Source organism: Loxodonta africana, chromosome 3 (assembly GCF_030014295.1).
Source record: "Loxodonta africana isolate mLoxAfr1 chromosome 3, mLoxAfr1.hap2, whole genome shotgun sequence".
Classification (NCBI taxonomy): Eukaryota; Metazoa; Chordata; class Mammalia; order Proboscidea; family Elephantidae; genus Loxodonta; species Loxodonta africana.
This window is the reverse complement of record NC_087344.1, coordinates 31,052,943-31,065,995: the sequence shown is the minus strand read 5'-3', so window position 1 is coordinate 31,065,995 and position 13,053 is coordinate 31,052,943.

The following is a 13,053-nucleotide window of genomic DNA, read 5'->3' as shown; positions in this document are numbered from 1 at the left end:
TGAGCCAGGTGCTCCTCATAAAGCTCACCTACTGTGTGCCAGGTACTCCACATAAAGCATGCCTACTGTGTGCCTTCTTTGATTTTCTCCAGAATTGCCCTGTGGGGTGGTCTCAAATGAGGTAATTTTGAAGGAGGGGTTCCCAGCAGAACTGCTCAACAAGAGGGTGGGGGAAAGATGATCTTCCTGAAACTGATAGGTTGTTGGGGAGACCTCAAACCTCCTTCATCCTCCACAATGCCCCTTCCAGCCCAATATGATCCAGGATTCGGGCATCTGTTCCTGGAGCCCTCATTGGCCTAGGACGGACGCCCCCAGAATCTCCACCCCCTCTGCATGGGCAGACTTCATCTGGGGCTGGGGCAGGGACCTGACTAGGGCTTGATAAACCAGGTAGGGTCCTGGGAAACATAAGGTAAAGACTTAGGGCCCTACCCCACCCCTGGGCGGGGCTCAGGTCACTGCAGACCTACTATGTACCTGGGATGGACAAGCATCCCATAGCTGGCGTGGCGGCCACCACCAGTGTTTGCCAATATCAGTCACTGAATCTGTTTTAAGATTTTAGGTATATTAACCTTTTTATTTTGTCTTATTTTATTTTAAAGATGAAGAAACCAAGAAAAATATTTAAGCAACTTGTCCAAAGTCATACAGCTAGTACATGAAGGAGCCAAAAACCCACCCAGGAGGCCTGGCTTCCCATGAGACACCCTTAACCATTAACCTTGCACTACTTTCCGTCTGTAAATGGGCACTTCAGTAGTATCCATTGTTACAGATAGAATTGTGTCCCCCTAAAAGATACGTTGAAGTCCTAACCACCAGTATCTGTGAATGTGAACTTGCTTGAAATAGGGTCCTTGAAGATGATAACTTAACTTTGAAGATGTTCAGTTGAGGTCATACTAGAGTAGGGTAGGTCCTAAGTCAGTCTGAATGGTGTCCTTATAAAAGAGTAGAAGAGACACAGAAGGAGAGACAGAAGGAAGATGGAGGCAGAGATTGGAGTTAAGCTGCAGCTGCAAGCCAAGGAATGCCTGGAGCCACCAGAAGCTGGGAGAGACTAGGAAGACTCTTACCCTAGAGCGTTCAGAGAGAACATGGCCCTGCTGACACGCTGAATTCGGGCTTCTAGCCTCCAGACCTGCAGGGTAATACATTCCCGTCACTTTTGAGCCACCCACATTGTGGTAATTTGTTACAGCAGCCCTAGGAAGCTGATACACCCAGCTTACAAGATTGTGGTAAGGATTAAAAGAGAACATAGCCCAAAAGCTGAACATAGAACTACCATATGACCCAGCAATCCCAATCCTAGGTATATACTCAGAAGAAGTGAAAACAGAAACACAGACAGAAACCTGTACACCCACATTCATTGCAGCACTTTGCACAGCAGCCAAAGTTACTTACCAAAAAATAAGGCCAAAGATAAAGAAATTAAAGGTTGTTACCAACTTCTGCAGTCTGAAATTGATCAAACATGCAATCAAGATGCATTGATAATTACTGGTGATTGGAACACAAAAATTGGAAACAAAGAAGAAGGAACGGTCTTTGGAAAATACGGCCTTGGTGATAGAAACAATACCAGAGATCTTGTGATGGAGTTTTGCAAGACTAACGACTTCTTCCTTGGAAATACCTTTTTTCACCTACATAAATGGCTACTACACATGTGAACCTCACCGGAGGGAATACACAGGAATCAAATTGACTACATCTGCGGAAAGACACAATAGAAGAGCTCTAGGTCTTCAGTCAGAATAAGGCCAGGCAGGGGCCAACCTGGGTGCAGACTATCAACTGCTCATGTGTAAGTTCAAGTTGAAGCTGAAGAAAATTACAGCAAATCCATGAGAGCCACAGTACAACACTGAGTATATCCCACCTGAATTTAGAGGCCATCTCAAGAATAGACTTGATGCATTTAACGCCAGTGACCAAAGACCAGAGGAGTTATGGAATGACGTCAAGAACATCACACGTGAAGAGAGCAAGAGGTCATTAAAAAGACAGGAAAGAAAGAAAAGATCAAATGGATGTCAGAAGAGACTCTGAAACTTGCTCTTGAATGTAGAATAGCTAAAGCAAAAGGAAGAAAAGATCAAGTAAAAGAGCTGAACAGAAAATTTCGAAGGGCAGCTAGAGAAGAAAAAGTATTATAATGAAATGTGCAAAGACCTTGAGATAGAAAACTAAAAGGGAAGAACACACTCAGTATTTCTCAAGCTGAAAGAACTGAAGAAAAAATTCAAGCCTCAAGTTGCAATACTGAGAGATTCTATGGGGAAAATACTGAACTATGTAGAAAGCATCAAAAGAAGGTGGAAGAAATATACAGAGTCAGTGTACCAAAAAGAGTTTGTCCTTCAATCATTTCAGGAAGCAGCATATGATCAAAAACTGATGATGCTGAAGGAAGAAGTTCAAGCTGTGCTGAAGGGAATAGTGAAAAACAAGGCTTCAGGGATTGACGGAATACCAGTTAAGATGATTCAACAAACTGATGCAGGACTGGAAGTGCTCACTCACCTATGCCAAGAAATTTGGAAGACAGTTACCTGATCAACCAACTGGAAGAGATCCATATTTGTACCCATTTCAAAGAAAGGTGATCCAACAGAATGTGGAATTTATCGAACAATATTAATATCACACACAAGTAAAATTTTGCTGAACATCATTCAAAAGTGGTTTCAGCGATACACCTACAGGGAACTGTCAGAAAGTCAAGCTGATTCAGAAGAGAATGTGGAACGAGGGATATCATTGCCGATGTCACATGGATCTTCCCTAAAAACAAAGCATACCAGAAAGATGTTTACCTGTGTTTTATTGACTATGCAAAAACATTCAACTGTGTGGATCATAACAAATTATGGATAACATTGCAAAGAATGGGAATTCTAGAACACTTAATTGTGCTCATGAGGAACCTGTACTTAGACCAAGAGGCAGTCATTCAAGCAGAACAAGGGCATACTGCATGGTTTAATGTCAAGAAAGCTGCGTGTCAGGCTTATATCCTTTCACCATACTTATTCAGTCTGTATGCTGAGCAAACAATCCAAGAAGCTGGACTGTACGAAGAAGAACAAGGCATCAGGATTGGAGGAAGACTCATTAACAACCTGCAATATGCACACAGTACAACCTTGTTTGCTGAAAGTGAAGAAGACTTGATGCACTTACTGATAAAGTAAAGATCAAAGACCACAGCCTTCAGTATGGATTACACCTCAACATAAAGAAAACAAAAATCCTCACAACTGGACCAATAAACAACATTACGATAAACAGAAAAAAGATTGACATTGTCAAGGATTTCATTTTACTTGAATTCACGATCAACCCCCATGGAAGAAGTCAAGAAATTTAACGACAAATTGCATTGGGCAAATCTGCTGCAAAAATCTCTTTAAAGTGTCAGAAAGCAAAGATGTTGCTCTAAGGACTAAGGTAAGCCTCACCCAGGCCATGGTGTTTTCAATCGCCTCGCACACATGCAAAAGCTGGACAATGAATAAGGAAAACCAAAGAAGAGTTGATGCCTTTGAATTATGGTGTTGGTGAAGAATATTGAATATACCATGGACTGCCAGAAGAATGAACAAATTTGCCTCAGAAGAAGCGTAGTCGGAATGCTCCTTAGAAGCAAGGATGGGGAGATTTCATCTCATGTACTTTGGACACGTTATCAGGAGGGACCAGTCCCTGGAGAAGGATATCATGCTTGGTAAAGTAGAGAGTGAGCTAAAAAGAGGAAGACACTCAATGAGATGTATTGACACAGTGGTAGCCAATGGGCTCAAGCATAGCAACAATTGTGAGGATGGTGCAGGACCAAGCAGCGTTTTGTTTTGTTGTACATAGGGTCACTTGAGTCTGAACTGACTCGATGGCACTTAACAACAACAACAATGGTGCCAAGGGGAGGTGGGAACTGAGCATTCAGGGTGTGGAGACGGTGAAGTGGGGTTATTGGTAAGACATCTCTCCGATCTTTGGGACACCCCAACTGTCTAAGCCTGAGCCTCAAGACATTTCTTAGGGTCCTTGGGAAGCCCCAGTTGAAACCTATCTCAGGGACATCCACTTGAGTCCTGGGACACCCCATTCATTCAAGCCTGCCCCCTTAGACATCTCAAGAGTCCTCAGGACAACTTGTTCATGCCTGACTCCCAAGACGTTCCCTTGAGTTCTCGGGACAGCCTGGCTGTGCCTAACCCCCAGGCTGCTCCAACCAAGTGAACATAAATCACTTTCACCTGATGACCTGCTCCCTAATCCCCAGGGAACCTGAGCCAAGGATTCAACGTGTTTGATGGAACTGTTATAAAGAAGGAGAGTGACTAGGCCAACAGAACACAGCAAGAGGGGCTACAGGAGAGGAAGAGCGATCCAGACTAGACCAACCTCCCAGGCCAAGCCATCAGAAATGGAGGCAGGACTGCAGGTGACCGATGACATTCCCACAGCCTCCAGTGCCCTCTGAGGACACCCTATATCCCAGAATCTCTGGAAAAGTTCGTGGTAAGCTCAGGAACATCCCATTCTGGATAAGCTTTGCTTTGATGAACGATAGAATCGCAGGAATCTGTTCCCAAGCTTCTGTTCTGGTCTCCACAGAAGGGGAAACTGGAGAGATTGCTTGTCACCAAGGTGGTCTGGGGGAGAGGAAAGGCTAGGGCCAGTCCCTTTGGTCTTGAATGTCCAAATGAGGTGATGGTCACCCAGACCTAGGATGTGTCCTCAACCATTGGGTCCTCAAGCATTTATTGTCTACTGTATGCCAGCTCCAGGGCTGGGCACTGCTGATAGAGTTCTCCTTCCTAGAGCTACAATCATGTGGGAGAGGTGGGTGATAAACAAACGATTGGACATAGCAGAGGTGAAGGAAGGCTTCTCAAAGGGGAAGTGGTCAACCTTTATCCTGGTTAAGCAATGGGGCCCATTGGTATATCTCAGGGGTGCAGGGCAAGATATGAACAGGAAGGGGCCCCAGGAAGGGATGGGTTAGGGAGAGTGCCCACACCTCTCCACTGGCCCAGCTGTGTCCCCGTCGTGGGGGGAGAGGATGGGGAGTTACAGCCCTCAGAGGGATAGTCACTGGCCTGAAGTCAGCAGAGGTGGACCTAGCAGCAACGGAGTGCAGGGGGTGAGGGTGGAACCTGGACTGTTTTCCTGACGTGGTCCCCTTTTCAGGGTGAGACTGTGGGAAAGTCAGGAGGCCCAGCTATGTCTAGCCTGTCTTGGAAGCCCCCTAGGGGAGCCAGAAATACACTAATGGCTGACACTCAGGAAGGAAAATGACCCAAAGCAAGCCTGGGGCGAGGGGGGTGGGGAATAAGAGCACAGGCTCAGGCATGGGGGTAGGAGCAGAGAGGAAAGGAGTGGACCTGGGGGTGAGGGAGGAATGCAGGGTTCCCCTCAGCCTTTTCCCTTCTCTGCTGTCCTGGTCCCCTCCTGGTCCCTAGACCCCTGACACTGATTGCCCTGGTCCTGACACCCCAGATTTGTCCTACCACCCCACTCATGAGGCCCAGGTACCCCAAGAGTCAGTTCCTCATTGGGGGCTGTGGGAAACATCAGAGGCAGTGGCAGTTGTTAAAGAATATGTAGGTCCAGGCCAGGACATGGGCCAGGAGGCCACGGCCAGCAGCAGGAGCAGCCATGGGGAAGCTGCCCTGAGCCAGAGTCCCAGCTATGACAGGTTGAGCAGAGATGTCCTGTAGGCCAAAGAGAGGGGGTCTGATGAGCTCAGAAGCAGAAGAGGGATGGGCACAGAGTAGAGGAAGAGACCAAGGGTGTAGGCTTGGAGGGGGCGAAGAAGAGCAAACATGGGGCCAAAGAAGGGAAGGAAGCCCAGGGAAGGCCAGGGGAACAGGTAGGGGGATAGAGAGACAGATAGATGGAAGGAGAGGGAGAGAGAGGTGGCTGGAATCCAGAAATTCCTCCCCAGAAGTCCCAAGGAGTTTGTCAGAGGACCCAGTTACCCATTAGTCACTGTTTCTTCAAGAGCTTGCTCCTTGAAGCCACCCAGTCATGGGTAGCATACCTCCCCGCAAGATCAGAGCCCTCCCAGCTCTGCCACTCCCAGCCTGACACCCTCTGTCCTCAGCAGCTTTTCCTGCACAACCTCCTCTCCCCTTTTCCTGGGACCTCTTTACTCCTGTCCCTGACCCTGGGACAGCTGGGAGGGGTTGGGCTGGGCCTGCCAGGCAACTGCCCAAAATAGGGAGGGAGGAAGGGCCGAAGGATACAGTGGTGTCCAGAAGGGCTGAAGGGCTTCCTCAGTTCACAAAAAACTCAGGTCATGAGTGGTAGGGGAGTATTAGGGATGGAGTAGCAAAGGCTACTCTGAGCTGCCAAGTTTACAGCCACCCTGTCCATGGTGAGGCAGGTAAAAACCTGAACTTAAAGGTCCAGGGACAAAGGACACAGGGCCAAGTTCTTTCCCCCAAACATCTGCTGGGCTCCTATACACATTGGGGGCTACAGGGGGTCATGTACTCATTTCTTGGAGAAGGAATCAGAAGCTCAGAACAGGAAGCTGCTGGCCCCAGCTGCCCAACACTACCTGAATCCAGTCCTGACTCTAGCCAGTCCAGGAGGTAGCAGAAACAAAGACTTCAGCCTCGTAGGGATCACAGGAATCACATTCTGGGATAAAGGGCACATGTGGGGATAGGACACGTGGAGGCTGTGCTCCAGGAAGATGGGGAGGAAGACGGAGAGGAGGATGGAGAAGGGTCCACTTGGTCCTGACTCTATGAACTGTGTCGGCCCTTCTCTGAGCCTCAGTCTTCCCGTCTGAGAAATGAGGCATCAGACAGGGGCCTTCAATGAGGCAGAGGAGGGCTCCACAGAAAGGTGGGAAGGGCCAGGAGCCCCAAAGAGAGGGAGAAAAGGGAAGGGGCTGGAACCTGGTACTCGAGCTTCTGGTGTACCAGGTACTCTACATAAAGCATGCCTGCTGTGTGCCTCCCTTGACCTTGTCCTGAATTGCCCTGTGGAGTGGTCTCAAATGAGGAAAAGTTTGACGGAGCTGTTTCCAGCAGAGATGCCCAAAAAGAGGGTGGGTCAAAGACCATCTTTCTGAGACTGGTAGGATGTTGGGGAAACCTCAAACCTCCCACATCCCCTGACTGTCTCTTCTAGCCCAATATGGTCTCAGGATCCCTTGATTCCTGGACTCATGAATTGTGGCTATGGCAGAAACAGCACAGTATATTGTATCCTCCTTTAGAGCATAAGCAACTTCCTGGAGAACATTGCTGCAACCCTGTAATGTATTGCCACCTAGCTTGTGATGTCATTGTGTCTTAAGAAGGCCATTCATCGTTCTACCAGGCCAGCTGCTCCAGGATGATGGGAAACATGATAAGACCAGTGAATTCCATGAGTGTGAGTTCATTGCTGCATTTCATTTGCTGTGAAGTGAGTCCCTTGACCTCAGGCAGTAGAATACCATGATGACGTATAAGGCATTCTGTAAGTCCACAGATGGTAGTTTTGGAAGAAGCATTGTGTACAGAAAAGGGAAATCTGTATGCGGAGTAAAAGTCTATTCCAGTAAGAATGAAACATTGCCCTTTCCATGATGGAAGCTGTCCAATGTAATCAACCTGCCACCAGGCTGCTTGCTGATCACCTCAAGATAAGGTGCCTTATCAGAGACTCGGTGTTGGTCTCTGTTGCCGGCAGATTGTGCACTCAGTAGTGGCTGTAGCCAACTCAGTCCTTGTGAGTGGAAGTTCATGTTGCTGAGTGCATGAATAACCTCCATCCCTCCCACCATGACCTCTTTTTTTCATGTGCCCATTCAGCAATGACAAGAGTGCAGGGGAGAAAGGATGATTGATTTCCACAGAACTCACCATCCTATCCACTTGATTGTTAAAGTCCTACTCTGCTGAGGTCACCCTTTGGTGAGCATTCACATGAGACACAAAATATCTTCATTTCTTTGACCCATTCAGAGAAGTCTATCCACATACCTCTTCCCCATATCTCCTTGTCACCATTTTTCCAATTATGTTCCTTCCAAATCCTTGACTATCTAGCCATACCATTGGCAACAGCCCATAAATCAATATACGACCACATGTCTGGCTATTTCTCCTTCCAAACAAAGTAAACAATGAGGTGAACTGCTAGAAGTTCTGTCCATTGAGAGAAAGTCCCTTCACCACTGTCCTTCATGGAGGTACCAGAAAGGGGCTAAATGCTGCCACTGTTCACTCTCGAGTGGTGCCTACATATCACACAGAACCATCTGTAAACCAGGCAAGAGTTTTCTTCCTAATAACATGTTCTATAACTATCCTTGGAAACCCAGGTGGCATAGTGGTTAAGTGCTACGGCTGTTAACCAAGAGGTCGGCAGTTTGAATCCGCCAGGTTCTCCTTGGAAACTCTACAGGGCAGTTCTACTCTGTTCTATAGGGTTGCTATGAGTCAGAATCGACTAGACGGCAGTGGGGTTTTTGGTATTACTATCCTTTATGGGTTTTATTTAAGGAGCTCTGGTGGCAAAATGGTTAAGTGCTCGGCTGCTAATCAAAGGTTGGTGGTTCAAACCCACCCAGCAGCTCTATGGGAGAAAATACTTGGCAATCTACTTCCATAAAGATTACAGCCTGGGAAACCCTCTGGGGCAGTTCTACTTTGTCCTATAAGGTCACTATGAGTTGGAATGGACTCAACAGCAACAAGAAATTGTTTATTTTGGTTTAGTCATATTAAAAAAAATCACAGAATCCATTGCCCATTCTGACTCATGGTGACCCACGTATTACAGAGTAGAACTGCACTCCATAGGGTTTTCTTAGCTGTAATCTTTTTGTAAGCAGATCACCAGGCCTTTCTTCCAAGGCCCCGCTGGGTAGGTTCGAGCCTCCAACCCTTCAGTTAGTAGTCTAGTGGAAACCGTATGAGCCACCAAGGACCTCTTAGTTATATATGAACCTGGTTACAAAGAAATCAAGCACTACAGAGTGATCATTGAAAATGAAATCCATCTTTTGCCTGCAAAACTGGAGTCTCCAAGGACAACACCAAGAAAACTCTCAAAGTTTCATTGTCATTTTATAAATGTTCTATCTCCTGGGTGCGCTTTAGAACCCTCTTGTCAAGTTCCATGAATAGCCTGTTAGGGTCTCTTTTTACTGCAGTTAATTTATAGGTTAATTTAGGGATCCTTCTATTTAATTCTAAATTTCTGTAATTCTGTTTAGAATGTATGAGAACTCATTCATGATAACTGATTATTCTAATAGCACTTTCTTCTATAGATACACCATGTCTCAAGTCTCTCTGCAGAATAGAAGTGAGCAGATTCTTGCATCGTCTCTGTAACTTGTGAGTCAGTTCTGTTTCATGTGGCTCTTTCTCTTTCAGGCCATTAGGTAAAAGTTGGGTGAATATGGGGTACCTTATTTATGAGTGGATGTTTGCAGGTGGTGCAAATGTTCTGCCCTCAACTACTAACCTGAAGCTTTGCTGTTTGAACTCATCCAGTGGCACCAGGGAAGAAAGGCCCGATGATCTGATTCTGTAAAGATGACTGCCAAGGAAACCCTATGGGGCAGTTCTACTCTATAACGCATGGAGTTGCCATGAGCCGGAAACAAGTTTGGGCTTTTTTGTTTGTTTGTTTTGTTGCTATGGTTCTTTTTGGTGTATTTATGAACTGCTATTTTTTTTTTTTTATGTTGGTTGGCGTTGCTTCTATCTGGTGTATGTAGATTTCTGTTCCCGTCAGGCCTCTTTGTGGATTGGTGGGTCTGGTGGGTTATAACCATATCAATGTTCACGAGTCAGGGGCTGGCAGGCACTCGGAGGCCCCCTTCCCTGTTGCTGGATTTAGGACAACCTTCCTTGGGGAGTCTGGTCTTTAGTGAATTAATTTCCTTTGGTCTGCTGTTCTTTGTTCTGTTTTCTCTCTTCTGGTGGAGGTCTGGAATAACCACAAGCTGTGATGAACTTCTCTCGCAGACTCCAACACCCACTGAGAAGTGCCCTCCACCCTTACACACCACAAACACATACACACATACAGACACAGAGACACACACATACACACAGAGAGGCACACACACAGAGACACAGACACACACACCTAGGCAGAATTGCAGAGCAATTCCTGGGCTTGGCCCAGAGACAGGATCTGCAGTCTGCTTGGGTGAGCTTCTAGGGAGAGAGGCCCACCTACTCCAGATGTTCTAAAGGGGACCTCCAATTAATTTCCTGATGGTGCCCCACTGCACCCTCCTGTCCTTCTCATGGGTGGACATTACATTTGCAATTTCTTCAGGGCACTGTTTGTAATCACGACTGCTAATTTTGTACCAAGCCTCCCCACAGATGCCATTCAAATCCTACTTCCACTTAATGATTAAGAGACCTGGAGCTCATTGTATGTATCAGTGCATGACTGGTGCATATGAGACACAGTAAACATCACCCATCTTGCTTTACCAACCATATCTGCAAAATAGTGCATGCTTGGGGGCCCTTCTCCCAAACACCCAGTGCACATTAGAATTTTAAATGCTCTGAGAAGTCCTGCAGGAAAGAAATCTACTTACTTGTGCTTAACTCAGGTCCCTGGGTGGTGCCAATGGTTTGTGTCCACAACTAAATTGAAAGTTGGCAGTTTGAACCCACTCAGTGGTGCCACAAAAGAAAGGCCTGGCAATCGGCTTCTGTAAGAATTTCAGCCGAGAAAGCCCTGTGGAGCAATTCTACTCTATAACATGTGCAGTTACCATCTACTTGATGGCAATGGGTTTTGTTTTTTTCATTTTTCCTTTGTTTGTTTGCCTTGGTCGTTAAATCAAGGATTCCAAACTTATAAAAGGATGGCTCCATTTTTTTTTCCCAGAGAGCTGTTAATAGGTGGCTTTGTGTGACACCAAATGGCAGACTCTGCCCTAGAGGTCTGTGCAATTTCTATCTTGTTTTGAATCTTTGAATTGGAGTCAAAGTATTCCCTGGGCCTTTTATCTAGTTCTAGGCTCTGGGCCATCTTAGCACCAAAGGTGCGAGTAGATTCAGTGTTAACTATGGCTATGTTCAACTTAATAAATATTCCACATAGTTAACAAATAAAAAGATGGTTTCAGATGATAGGACCTATAAGGAAAATAAGTGGAGCAATGGGATAGAAGTTAACTGGGATGGGGATAGTACATAGAGAGTCAAGGAAGAATTTCTCTGAGGTGACATTTCAGCTGAGCCCTGAGTAATGAAACTCAGACATGAAAAATCTGGGAGAAGAGCATCCCAAGCACAGGAAATAGCACGTGCAAAGGCCCTGGGGAGAACAAAGACTGGGTATAATATATGTTCTCCTAATAGGAGATCATCATGAGCCAGAATTGACTGGATGACAACGAATCTGTCTCTTGCTTTAAATAAGAGACTGAGGGCCATGGTGGTTCAGTGGTAGAATTTTCGCCTTCCATGAAGGAGACCCAGGTTCGATCCCCAGGCAATGCACCTCATGCACAGCTACCACCCGTCTGTCAATACAGGCTTGCGTGTTGCTAACTAAGATACTGAAGAAGTTTCAGTGGAGCTTTCAGACTAAGAAAGGCCTGGTGATCTACTTCCGAAAACCAGCCAATGAAAACGCTATGGATCACATCCGTCCATTCCACAGCTGATCGTGAGGATGGCACAGGACCCACAGCATTTTATTCTTTTGTGCATGGGGTCGCCATGAGTCGGGCTGACTCAACATCAGCTAACAACAGGAGATCAGAATTGAGGCCAAGGTGGTGGAGCGCAATAAGGGAGGGGAGATCAGCCAGAGAGCAGGTTGGAGGGGTTCGTAGGGGCTCAGTAATGCAGAATCCCTTAGGCTATAAAAACAGATCAACGTTTGTAGCAGGATCTTATTCTGGGACATTAACTGAGGTTTCTCTGACATCCTCACCCCTTGCACCTATCCAGGTGCCCCACCATCTCAGAAACGAACGATCCTATATGCACTTCAGGGGGAAGAGCTGACTCAAGGAGCACCAAGGTTCAAATTCTTCTCATTGAGTTCCAATCATACTTTTAAACTCATGCACAGATAATAGTCACAGAAGGCAGCGTGTTCTGATTTGCAAGATCTAGGCTTTCCGTGGAGTCAATTCCTACTCATAGCAACCTGTTTGGGTTTCCAAGGCTGTAAATCTCTACAGAAGCAGACTGCCACGTCTTTCTCCAGTGGAGCAACTAGTGGTTTCTAACCGCCGAGCTTTCACTTAGCAGTCGATCGCTTTAACAACCGCACCAAAAAAAGGCCATGTTTATTCAGCAGTGACTGTGCCAAGCACAGCTCAGAGTCCTTCACATTCAGTCCCTGGGACCACCTGAGGTAGGTACTGCTATAAATCCCATTATACAGGTAAGGACACTGAGGCACAGAGAGGGAAATTCACTTGCCCAAAGTCACGCAGCAGAGTTGAGACTTGAATTCAAGCAGTCTGGCTTCACAACCCATGCTCTTGGGGTTATTTTTTGTTTCCAACAGTCTGGCTTTGACTATCGAGATAGCCGGCCCCCGCTACACCAAGATGAGCCAGGGCTGATCCTGCCACGGGAAAGGAGAAACCTGGAGGTGAGGGACTGAATGAGCCTCCCACTGACTCTCCTGTGAGATCGCTGGGCACACAGGGAGCTCAGCTCGTATCTATCGGCCAGGCTGCCTGGACACCAGGGGGCCAGAGGAAGAGCTCCTGAAGGAATGGGAAGTGGGTCACCTGGGACCGACTGGGATGGGCAGACATGAGGACTGGCAACAGCAAGGAGGGAACTAAGAGTCCTGGACAGGCTGCCTGGGTGTGGGGTGCGGTAATCCCGCTCCCCTTGTGTGCTGGGCTGACGAAGGGCCTCCCTCTTGGAGAACACCAGCAGCCCAGGGGAAGGCATGCCACTATGGGTTTCCCTCCCCTGACTCAGGGCCTCAATCTTATCCCTTAAGTCCATCCTCAACCCTGGTCCTTCTCCTACTCTAACACCTCCCATGGCTCCCTATTGCCCACAGGTTAAT